Source organism: Triticum urartu, unplaced genomic scaffold (assembly GCF_056163025.1).
Source record: "Triticum urartu cultivar PI428250 unplaced genomic scaffold, HENAU_Tu73 scaffold2, whole genome shotgun sequence".
Taxonomy (NCBI): Eukaryota; Viridiplantae; Streptophyta; class Magnoliopsida; order Poales; family Poaceae; genus Triticum; species Triticum urartu.
In genome coordinates this window covers 10,597,530-10,610,694 of record NW_028260368.1, presented here as the reverse complement: position 1 = coordinate 10,610,694, position 13,165 = coordinate 10,597,530, and the positions used below count along the sequence as shown (strand labels likewise).

Here is a 13,165-nt window from a genome sequence, read left to right as displayed (position 1 = left end):
TGCAAAAACAGCTAATTGGAAAGCAATAGTCATATTTCTAATCCTCCAAGCTACCATCAAATAAAGTTGACTACATATTTGATCCCTCACTTAAACCAAAATTGTAAAAAAATACAAGAAGTAGGAGGGGTTTAATCATGAATCCATTGATTCTTCTCTTTAATTCAAATTTATTACTTAAACCGCTTTTTTATTTGGATATGGGGGTGAGAAGAGATTATTTACTCTTTATTTCACAAGCGGGTATAGCGGATCCTGTATCCGTGTATACAGTATACAGAGATATATCGAAAAGGAACTTGTATCTGATATCTTTCTAGAGGCTAATAAATCTTTTTATTTTTTATATGGCTATGTTCTATTTGTAGGAGTAAAATAAGGATTAGGCTGTGGAGAGATGGCTGAGTGGTTGATAGCTCCGGTCTTGAAAACCGGTATAGTTCTAGGAACTATCGAGGGTTCGAATCCCTCTCTCTCCTTTTGCTTATTGAATACGTTTGTTTCTTTCATTTTTATTTATTTTTTTTTTCTGTCCCTTATCTTTCTTTCATAAAAAGGAATGAATGGCTCGGCTAGATGGAATAACCGAGCCAGAACAGAAAAAAAGTAGAACAGGTATAAATAAGAAAATCTTAGTTAAGAGGGTTCATGTAAAGAACAGGTTCCAAATCACGATCGATTCCCTTTTCAAAACCTGCTGCAGCAGCTCGGGCTCTTCCTGCATGCCATAAATGGCCCACAAAAAAGAAGAATCCTAGAACAAAATGAGAAGTTGATAACCAACTTCTAGGAGAGACATAATTAACTGCATTGATCTCGGTAGCTACGCCACCCACGGAATTTAAAGAGCCTAAAGGAGCGTGGGTCATATATTCTGCTGAGCGTCGTTCTTGCCAAGGTTGTATGTCTTTTTTCAACCTACTCAAGTCCAAACCGTTGGGGCCCCTTAGAGGTTCTAACCATGGAGCACGAAGGTCCCAAAAACGCATAGTTTCCCCTCCAAAGATAACCTCCCCAGTTGGGGAACGCATTAGATATTTACCTAAACCTGTGGGTCCTTGAGCGGATCCCACATTAGCTCCAAGACGCTGGTCTCTAACTAGAAAAGTAAATGCTTGAGCTTGAGAAGCTTCTGGCCCGGTGGGTCCATAAAACTCACTCGGATAAGCTGTATTATTGAACCATACAAAACAACAAGCGATAAAACCAAAGACAGATAAAGCAGCTAAACTATAAGACAAGTAAGCTTCTCCAGACCATACAAATGCACGGCGAGCCCATGCGAAGGGTTTGGTTAAAATATGCCAAATTCCGCCAAATACACAAATAAAACCCAACCATACATGCCCACCAATTATATCTTCTAAATCATCTACACTAACAATCCACCCTTCTCCACCAAAAGGAGATTTTAGTAAATAACCAAATATAACACTGGGACTAAGGGTCAAATTGGTAATTTTTCTTACATCTCCCCCCCCAGGGGCCCAGGTATCATATACACCGCCAAAATAAAGAGCCTTGAGTACTAGAAGAAAAGCACCTAGACCTAACAAAATTAAGTGAATACCCAAAATTGTAGTCATTTTATTTCTATCTTTCCAGACATAACCAAAGAATGGAAAAGATTCCTCAAGAGTCTCGGGTCCCAGAAGCGCGTGATAAATGCCACCGAAGCCTAAGACTGCGGAGGAAATTAGGTGAAGTACGCCAGATACAAAGTACGGAAAAGTATCTAGAACTTCCCCCCCTGGCCCTACTCCCCAACCTAGAGTAGCTAAGTGTGGAAGTAAAATCAACCCTTGTTCATACATGGGCTTTTCTGGTACGAAATGGGCCACTTCAAATAGGTTCATTGCTCCGGCCCAGAATACGATTAATCCGGCATGAGCTACATGAGCTCCAAGCAGTTTACCGGACAAATTGATAAGTCTGGCATTCCCAGCCCACCAAGCAAAGCCGGTGGTTTCTTGGTCACGACCAGCTAAAACGAAAGTTCCATTAAAGAGCGTTTCCACGTGGTAGAACCTCCTCAGGGAATATAAGATTTTCATGAGGCTGATCCTGAGCTGCCATCCACGCACGAATACCCTCGTTTAAAAGAATATTTTTGGTGTAGAAAGTCTCAAATTCAGGATCTTCCGCTGCACGGATTTCCTGGGAAACAAAGTCATAGGCACGTAAGTTCAGAGCCAAGCCAACTACGCCAATAGCACTCATCCATAAACCGGTGACGGGTACAAATAGCATAAAGAAATGTAACCAACGTTTATTGGAAAAAGCAACACCAAAGATTTGGGACCAAAAGCGGTTAGCAGTGACCATTGAATAAGTTTCTTCAGCTTGAGTTGGGTTAAAAGCACGGAAGGTATTTGCACCATCACCGTCCTCAAATAGAGTGTTTTCTACGGTCGCTCCATGAATAGCGCATAGCAGAGCCGCACCTAATACTCCGGCAACTCCCATCATAGGAAATGGGTTCAACGTCCAATTATGAAATCCTTGGAAGAAAAGGATGAATCGAAATATCGCTGCTACGCCAAAACTCGGCGCAAAGAACCAACCAGATTGCCCCAGTGGATAAATAAGGAATACAGAAACAAAAACAGCAATTGGACCAGAGAATGAGATTGCATTATAAGGCCGCAATTGAACAGACCGAGCAAGTTCAAATTGGCGTAACATGAAACCTATTAGTGCAAAAGCCCCGTGGAGAGCTACAAAAGTCCATAGACCGCCTAATTGACACCAACGAGTAAAATCTCCTTGTGCTTCGGGCCCCCATAGTAGCAACAAAGAGTGTGCTAAACTATTGGCAGGGGTAGAAACTGCTGCGGTTAAGAAATTACAACCTTCCAAATAGGAACTAGCCAATCCATGGGTATACCAAGAAGTTACAAAAGTTGTCCCTGTAAACCAACCCCCTAAAGCGAAATAAGCACAAGGAAAGAGCAATAGGCCAGACCATCCTACAAAAACGAAACGGTCCCTTCGTAACCAGTCATCCATAGTATCAAATAGATCATTTTCTTCTTTAGGAATTCTACCAAGGGCTATAGTCATAGTGATCCTCCTATTCAATTACTTCAACCATTTCCGAGCACCTCATATCACTTTCCAAGGCATATGATAGTTTTATTATCTGTGGACGATTTCTTTCTCGTTCAATGCCCTTTTTCAATGGTCTCGAAGAGAGAAATTTCCCATTTTTATCTATGGAGTCACAGTCACAACCGAGGTCGTGGTAAATCCATGAATTTGATTCGATTTGTTTTTCTTATACTATTTATTTGTTTTTCTTATACTATAGAAATAGAAATAAATTGTTTTTCTTATACTATAGAAAGAAATAAACCTTTGAATTCAGCATTATTCCAAGACTCCTATTTCAAAGTCTATCTTTTAAGGGAAAAATGCAAATAAAAGTAACCCTTCTTTTCCCATTCCCTCTCTATTGCATGGGTGGAAGAACTAAAATAATAGAGGATTCTGAAAAAAAAAAATGGACCTTCGAAATCCAATTTTATGTGTAGCGCAAAGGAGTTGCGATTTCTTCTTATTCCTATAGAACATCTAGTAACAAGAATATGAAATCGTAAATAGCGAAAAATTCTTGTCTTGCGCGGTCTAAGTCTAAGGAAATAAAAAAAATTCGCTTATACAATTTCATCTACATCGAATTTATATATCAGAATAGCGGATAGAGGCATCATTAAAGGAGTCAGGTCTACTTACTTTATGCTTCTTTCCAATTTTATGGTGGATTTGATAAGAACCCTTTTTGCTTTCTTGATAAATAATCGACAAAAAAAGCGTTTTTTTTATATAACCTGCTTGTTTTATTATAATTATAACAAGTCCTATATGGAAATGCCCGCTAAAGAGAAAATCTATTTGATTGTCTCTCGGCCAATATCGATTTTTAGAAAGAAAAAACAAGAATTTTCTTCTTTTTTTATTAACATTAAGAAAAAAGAATATAATTAAAATGGAATTGGCAATATAATTTTTATAGACTTTTGAAAGAAAAAAAAGGGGTTTTTTGCAACCGTTATTTCTTATTTCTTGCCTATATCATATCACGGAAACCTTTCGCTTTGGAACGTGGAGAGATGGCTGAGTGGACTAAAGCGGCGGATTGCTAATCCGTTGTACAATTTTTTTGTACCGAGGGTTCGAATCCCTCTCTTTCCGCTCCCTTGGATCATTTGGGACTTTCGAATTGGAAAGAATTCTGACCCCCGGATTTTCTCATAGATAAATGTACGAAACAAATCCAATAAGAAAAAAAAAAACTGAATTTTTACTCCTCGCGTCCAGGATTCCGTCCTGGGTCATTAGATAAGAATCCAAAGATAAAGAGTGAAACAAAGAATATCACTACTGTATAAACAAAAAGTTTGAGAGTAAGCATTACATAATCTCCAAGATTTTTTTTTAAGGAATAGATTACCAGTTTTTCCTTACCACACGGATCCACTAGGATGGTTTTTTTTTATACCTAAAAATGCAAAAAAGAATTCTTGAAAAAAATTGCAAGAATTCTTTTATAATAAGCACTCTTATCAATAGCAAAAATAGGGTTAGGTGGTTAGGTATTGTGTAGGTACCTTTAGGTACCTGCTCAACCTAGGTGCAGGGGAGTAGAAAGGCTGATCCAAATTTATTGCTGTAGCTACCCATTCAATGTAGAAGAATTTAAATTTTAGAATCGAAGGTTCATAATATAAAAATATAAAACTTCTCGGCTTTTACCCATTTTAAAATTTTTTTGGAATGAACACATCATTCAATTTGGCATACAGAGTACTAAAGATTTCATCGAAAACTTACAGCAGCTTGCCAAACAAAGGCTAATAGAAAAAAGAATAGAGGTATAACAGGCATAATATCCACGATTGGATTGAAAATAGCATAAGCTTCGGGTAATTTGGCAAAGAAAAAACTAGTAGGATAAAGAACAGAATTAAAACAGATACAGGTTAAACTAAGTATATTAGGCATAACAAGCATTTCATTCTTGTAGAGTAAATAATTGGATTTTTCTTGAGTTATTTTTTTAAGGGAAAGAAGGAAAAGGCAGATTCAAAATCTTTTTTCTTCGGACTTTCCCAAACACAAAATACCTCCTTGTATTCGCACTCTCAAATGAGAGTGGAATAAATTCGACTTTCATATAATATCTTAATAGAATTCCATGTAATGATCAATGCATTTTTTTGATTCTATATTATCCGCATGTGTAGAATACTAGCAAGAGAATATCCCTCCTTTTTTATGTAATTGAAATGGTATTGACGAATAACAAATAAACATACTAGTGTTTATTAGTGTCGCATAAAACCCGAAATGGGGCGTGGCCAAGTGGTAAGGCAGCGGGTTTTGGTCCCGTTACTCGGAGGTTCGAATCCTTCCGTCCCAGATTGTTTCTGATGAAACAAACGGTGAAATCATATAGTATTCCGTACGAGACAAAAGTTTATTAAAGAGAATAATGATATCTTATTCTTTCTCAGAAAACATAATAAAGTCTTAAGTCCAGTCAAATTGACTATCTTTATTTTCATGAAAAAATGGGATCTATCAAGCACATTCAGGATATGCCTCTACTATAAAATCACTTAGTCATATTTTTTTCTTCCTTTTGGTATTCGAGTTGAAGAAGTACGAGAATTCTATAACTACCAAAAACTTTCAATCTTTTCATTGGAATAGTTTATTTAGTTATTATAGTTAATTGTTTTTGGTACTGAAAAAATATATTACTACTAGAATTCTAATTCTAGTAATTAAATTAATTAAACTTTTTTGGAGGTTGATAGTTTATTTATTGAGGAAGAGTCAATCCTTCTTTTCTCACTTCAAGATTGATCATCTCGAGCCATCCGTTGAGGGTGGAAATTTAAGAATAAATAAGTTTTAAGCAAACTTGTTTAGTCGTCTTTTTCAAACTATGTTTCATTCATATGATAGAATTTTAATATGGGTTTAAATAAATTGGATCTTGGCGGAGGCTTCCCGGATAAATACTTACTTTCTTTTATCCATATTGCTCCATAGATAGCAAGTTTTAATTAGTATAAAAAAACTAAACCAATGACTATTCATGATTCCATCCATATTGGATCAATTCTCTATACCACTTTGCAATGAAAAGAGGAATGTTTGTTATGGTAAAACTTCGTTTAAAACGATGTGGTAGAAAGCAACGTGCGACTTGAAGGACATGATCGATTGTGGATTTTGCTATCCATCATTTTCCATAGTAATGAAAATGCTCTTGGCTCGACATAGCCTGTTCTATTCGTTCCGAACCAAATTTGCGCTGGGTTTAAGTAACATAGTACACGATGGAGCTCGAGAGGACAGAATTTTTTTTATCAAGGGAAAGAATCTAGGGTTAGTGAAAACTAATAAATTAGGCCAACTTTGTCAGTCTATCCTTAATATAGAAATAAATCGAAAGGTTAAAATAAGAAGAAAGTCCAATAAAAGTATATCAGAATCAATCCCTCTTATTAGATTTCTATAGAAGAGATAAATGCTTTATCGAAGGAAATAAGAAAAAAGGGTATGTTGCTACTCTTTTGAAAGAAAAAAATAGGAATTCCCGAAGTAATGTCTAAACCCAAGGATTTCACAAATCAAAGATAAAGGATTCCAGAACAAGTAAACACAATTTTCAATTGTCTCAACAACAGAGTTGGATTAGAATAAGGAATAAAAGTCAATTCGTTCGAAATGAGACAAAGAAAAGAGTTTAAAGACGACTCAAAAATTTTGGAAGGATTTTGCCTTCGAAGTTTGTCAGGCAAAATTAGCCCACTTGAGTCATGAGTATAAATGAAATTTGTTTTTTCTGTAAGGAAATTAATGCACGTCATAGTCTAATTTCTATTATTATCGACAGAAATTCGAATCATTTTCTCGAGCCGTATGAGGAGAAAACCTCATATACGTTTCTAGGGGGGGGCGTTGTTTATCTACATCTATCCCAATAAGCTGTCTATCGAATCGTTGCAATTGATGTTCGATCTCGAAGAGAAGGAAGAGATCTTCAAAAAGTAGGTTTTTATGATCCGATAAAGAATCAAACTTGTTTAAATGTTCCAGCTATTCTCTATTTCCTTGAAAAGGGTGCTCAACCAACAAGAACTGTTTATGATATTTTAAGGAAGGCAGAATTCTTTAAAGAAAAAGAAAGAACTTTGAGTTAATTGAAGAACTAAATGAATCAAAAAATAGGATAGGAGAAGATTATTAGTATTCCTAGTTGTCTAATTATTTAGACACAATTTACCTCTTTTTTAATCCTATTTGGATTTATATTATATCGTGCCAATCCAACATAAGCCCCTATTTTATTTACTTTTTCTATCTAATTTGTTTTCTTACCATTGTATTTCCATTGACAAAGGTCTATTGAACAAATAGAATTTGTAGATAGATGGGTCTCTTTATCCTCACTCCATATTCAATTTTTCCGCCTACACTTCGCTCAAATGATAAGGGTGTTCCTCTTGCATGTATTCTCATACAATATAATATATATTTTTTATAATATATATTTTTTGTTAATAAAAATCGCTAAAAATAAGGAGAATTTGGCCATCGTGATTAGGGTCGCTCTTTTTTTAACTTTACTTTAGTGGAATTTCACCGGACCTGTTCGTTTTGGCATTTGAGTGTTTTTCATGGTCGATAAAAAAAATCTTTTGATGTCTTGCTAGTTCAATGTTTTGACAGAAGCGCGCGGTGTAATTCCATTGATTTTTGGATTTCGATCGTATCTAAGATCCTTTTTTTATCTGGGTTGCTAACTCAATGGTAGAGTACTCGGCTTTTAAGTGCGACTATGATCTTTTACACATTTGGATGAAACAACAAATTCGTCCAGACTCTTGGTAGAGTCTAGAAGACCACGACTGATCCTCAAAGGTAATGAATGGAAAAAATAGCATGTCGTAATAAAATCAATCTTTTTTGAATGGAATCCAAAATTACGATTTTCTGGGTCTAATGAATAAATGGATAGAGCCTGGCTCCAATTCTGGTAAAATAAAAAGCAACGAGCTGAACTTCCTAATTGGAATGATTCCCCGCTCTAATTAGACGTTAAAAATAGATTAGTGCCGGATGCGGGGAAAGGTTGGGTTTTCCTATGAGTGGACCCTTTATTTTTTCTTTTTTTTTTTAGAAATCCTAATTATTCTTGATTATGGATTGAATAAGGGATGTTATGGATTGAATGTGTAAAAGAAGCAGTATATTGATAAAGAGGCTGTATTCCAAAGTCAAAAGAGCGATTGGCCTGCAAAAATAAAAAACTTGTTCTGTTCTTTTTTTTTAATTAGAACAAACATAAACTAATTGGGTAGAAAAGGAGCAGAAAAAGATCTGTGGATTAGACTCCCTTTCTTTCCAGGGTTTGTATTAAAAATGCAACACCCTGTTCTGACCATATTGCACTATGTATCATCATTCGATAAACCGAGAAATGCTTCTTCTCTCTGATTCAAGTAGAAATACAAATGGAAAAATTCGAAGGGTATTCAGAAAAACATAAATCTCGTCAACAATACTTTGTCTACCCACTTCTCTTTCAGGAATATATTTATGCATTTGCCCACCATTATGGATTAAATGGTTCTGAACCTGTGGAAATAGTTGTTAGTTGTAATAACAAGAAATTTAGTTCACTACTTGTGAAACGTTTAATTATTCGAATGTATCAGCAGAATTTTTTGGATAACTCGGTTAATCATCCTAACCAAGATCGATTATTGGATTACAAAAATTATTTTTATTCTGAGTTTTATTCTCAGATTCTATCTGAAGGGTTTGCGATCGTTGTGGAAATCCCATTCTCGCTACGGGAATTTTTTTGTCTGAAAGAAAAAGAAATACCAAAGTTTCAGAATTTACGCTCTATTCATTCAATATTTCCCTTTTTAGAAGACAAATTTTTGCATTTGGATTATCTATCACATATAGAAATACCCTATCCTATCCATTTGGAAATCCTGGTTCAACTCCTTCAATACCGTATCCAAGATGTTCCATCTTTGCATTTATTGCGATTCTTTCTCAACTATTATTCGAATTGGAATAGTTTTATTACTTCAATGAAATCCATTTTTTTTTTTCAAAAAGAAAATAAAAGACTATTTCAATTCCTATATAACTCTTATGTATCAGAATATGAATTTTTTTTGTTGTTTCTTCGTAAACAATCTTCTTGCTTACCATTAGCATCTTCTGGAACTTTTCTGGAACGAATCCACTTTTCTAGGAAGATGGAACATTTTGGGATAATGTACCCTGGTTTTTCTCGGAAAACCCTATGGTTCTTTATGGATCCTCTTATGCATTATGTTCGATATCAAGGAAAGGCAATTCTTGCATCAAAAGGCACTTTTTTTTTGAAGAAGAAATGGAAATGCTACCTTATCAATTTCTGGCAATATTATTTCTGTTTTTGGACTCAGCCGCGAAGAATCCATATAAACCAATTAGCAAACTCTTGCTTCGATTTTATGGGGTACCTTTCAAGTGTACAAAAAAGTTCTTTGTTAGTAAGGAATCAAATGCTGGAGAATTCATTTCTAATAGATACTCGAATGAAAAAATTCGATACCATAGTCCCCGCTACTCTCCTCATAGGATACTTATCAAAAGCTCAATTTTGTACTGGATCGGGGCATCCTATTAGTAAACCCATTTGGACAGATTTATCAGATTGGGATATTCTTGATCGATTTGGTCGGATATGTAGAAATCTTTTTCATTATCATAGTGGATCTTCGAAAAAACGGACTTTGTATCGACTAAAGTATATACTTCGACTTTCATGTGCTAGAACTTTAGCTCGTAAACATAAAAGCACGGTACGAACTTTTATGCAACGATTGGGTTCGGCATTTTTAGAAGAATTTTTTATGGAAGAAGAGCAAGTTTTTTCTTTGATGTTCACCAAAACAACTCTTTTTTCTTTCTGTGGATCACACACTGAGCGTATTTGGTATTTGGATATTATACGTATCAATGACCTGGTCAACCCTCTTAATTAATCATTAGACGAAATTAAGAAACAGGAAAGGGTTGATAAATGATCAAGAAAAAACTTTTCTATTTTTCATTCTGAAATGTTCTTTTTATTATAATAAAGAGTAGGTGAATCAACTTACTAATTAAAAAAATTAGTAGAACTTCCTCTTTGGAATAGAAATTGGCTATTTCTACATAGGGAAAGTCGTGTGCAATGAAAAATGCAAGCACGATTTGGGGAGGGATTTTTCTCTATTGTAACAAGGAAGAATTATCTACTCCATCCGACTAGTTCCGGGTTCGAGTCCCGGGCAACCCATATAGAAAAGACCCATCAAAGTTTTTCACTTTGACTCACTTCATTTACAAATACAAAATTATTGGTTTGGTTAATTTAGTTATATGGATAGCTAATCTTTGGGCTGACTTGGTTGACATTGGTATATAGTCTATGTTATACTGTTAAATAACAAGCCTTCTATTATCTATATTCTAGTTAATACGTGTGCTTGGGAGTCCTTGCAATTTGAATAAACCAAGATCTTACCATGACTGCAATTTTAGAGAGACGCGAAAGTACAAGCCTGTGGGGTCGCTTCTGCAACTGGATAACTAGCACTGAAAATCGTCTTTACATCGGATGGTTCGGTGTTTTGATGATCCCTACCTTATTGACCGCAACTTCTGTATTTATTATCGCCTTCATCGCTGCCCCTCCAGTAGATATTGATGGTATTCGTGAGCCTGTTTCTGGTTCTTTACTTTATGGAAACAATATTATCTCTGGTGCTATTATCCCTACTTCTGCGGCGATCGGATTGCACTTTTACCCAATTTGGGAAGCTGCATCTGTTGATGAGTGGTTATACAATGGTGGTCCTTATGAGCTAATTGTTCTACACTTCTTACTTGGTGTAGCTTGTTATATGGGTCGTGAGTGGGAACTTAGTTTCCGTCTGGGTATGCGTCCTTGGATTGCTGTTGCATATTCAGCTCCTGTTGCAGCTGCTACTGCTGTTTTCTTGATTTACCCTATTGGTCAAGGAAGCTTTTCTGATGGTATGCCTTTAGGAATCTCTGGTACTTTCAACTTTATGATTGTATTCCAGGCAGAGCACAACATCCTTATGCATCCATTCCACATGTTAGGTGTAGCTGGTGTATTCGGCGGTTCCCTATTCAGTGCTATGCATGGTTCCTTGGTAACCTCTAGTTTGATCAGGGAAACTACTGAAAATGAATCCGCTAATGAGGGTTACAAATTTGGTCAAGAGGAAGAAACTTATAATATTGTGGCTGCTCATGGTTATTTTGGCCGATTAATCTTCCAATATGCTAGTTTCAACAACTCTCGTTCTTTACACTTCTTCTTGGCTGCTTGGCCTGTAGTAGGAATCTGGTTCACTGCTTTAGGTATTAGTACTATGGCTTTCAACCTAAATGGTTTCAATTTCAACCAATCTGTAGTTGATAGTCAAGGTCGCGTTATTAATACTTGGGCTGATATCATCAACCGTGCTAACCTTGGTATGGAAGTAATGCACGAACGTAATGCTCACAACTTCCCTCTAGACTTAGCTGCTGTTGAAGTTCCATCTATTAATGGATAAGGTTTTTCTGCTAACATATAAGAATTTTTGAAGACAGAAATACCCAATATCTTGTTCTAGCAAGATATTGGGTATTTCTGTCTTTATTTTGAATCTTTTTTTCTTCTTAATCTTTCTATTCAGAATTCAGTTAACGACGAGATTTAGTATCCTTTCTTGCATTTTCATAACTCGTGAAATGCCGAGTAGGCACGAATTCCCCCAATTTGCGACCTACCATAGGATTTGTTATGTAAATAGGTATATGTTCCTTTCCATTATGAATCGCGATTGTATGGCCAACCATTGTGGGTAGAATGCTAGATGCCCGGGACCACGTTACTATTGTTTCTTTCTCCTCCTTCATATTGACCTTTTCTATCTTTGCCAATAAATGATGAGCTACAAAAGGATTCGTTTTTTTTCGTGTCACAGCTGATTACTCCTTTTTTCCTTTTTAAAGAGTGGCATTCTATGTCCAATATCTCGATCGAAGTACGGAGGTCAGAATAAATAGAATAATGATCAATGGAAAAAAGAAAAAAATCCTTTAGCTGGATAAGGGGCGGATGTAGCCAAGTGGATCAAGGCAGTGGATTGTGAATCCACCATGCGCGGGTTCAATTCCCGTCGTTCGCCCATCGCATTATTGCAAATTCCAAAAATGCAATTTTCCATATTCCTAGTTACGTATTTACTTACGGCGACGAAGAATAAAACTATCGCTATATTTTTTCCTTTTCCTAGTTCTTCTTCCAAGCGCAGGATAACCCCAAGGGGTTGTGGGTTTTTTTCTACCAATGGGAGCTTTCCCTTCACCGCCCCCATGGGGGTGGTCCACAGGGTTCATAACTACCCCTCTTACTACGGGGCGTTTACCTAGCCAACACTTAGATCCGGCTCTACCCAAACTTTTTTGGTTCACCCCAACATTACCCACTTGTCCGACTGTTGCTAAGCAGTTTTGGGATACTAAACGGACCTCCCCAGATGGTAATCTTAAAGTGGCCGATTTACCCTCTTTTGCAATGAGTTTCGCTACAGCACCTGCTGCTCTAGCTAATTGCCCACCCCTTCCACGTGTGATTTCTATGTTATGCATGGCCGTGCCTAAGGGCATATCGGTTGAAGTAGATTCTTCTTTTCTCTCAAAAAACCCCTTCCCAAACTGTACAAGCTTCTTCCAAAGCATACGGCTTTCTAGATGTATATGACGATCTCTAGACAGATGGATCTTATATGAATCATATGATGAAGTACCACATGAGTGGATATATAGGAAAGGAATCCAAATCTGCCGAATCGCTCATGTTATGATCTTCTACATCCTAGGTCTCTGCGTTCCGTCATCTGGCTTATGTTCTTCATGTAGCATTCAGATCGAATGACTCTATGAAATTACGTCGATACTTCCACATATTATGGGTAACGTAGGAGACATCCCTATTTTCCCCCGGGGGTCTTAATTACCACTGCTTAGCTTTCAATTTGCCTCTGACCATCAAATTAAATGTGAATAACCCGTCCTC

The 13,165-nt window shown here is 36.4% G+C and overlaps 2 non-coding genes across 2 annotated transcripts; both read left to right on the top strand.

Annotated features, from left to right (window-relative positions):
* Positions 1-391: 391 nt before the first annotated feature.
* TRNAS-UGA (transfer RNA serine (anticodon UGA)) lies at positions 392-479 on the top strand. The gene has a single exon. It is a non-coding gene; the product is annotated as a tRNA-Ser (tRNA).
* Positions 480-4,106: 3,627 nt separating this feature from the next.
* TRNAS-GCU (transfer RNA serine (anticodon GCU)) lies at positions 4,107-4,194 on the top strand. Its single transcript has one exon. It is a non-coding gene; the product is annotated as a tRNA-Ser (tRNA).
* Positions 4,195-13,165: the final 8,971 nt, after the last annotated feature.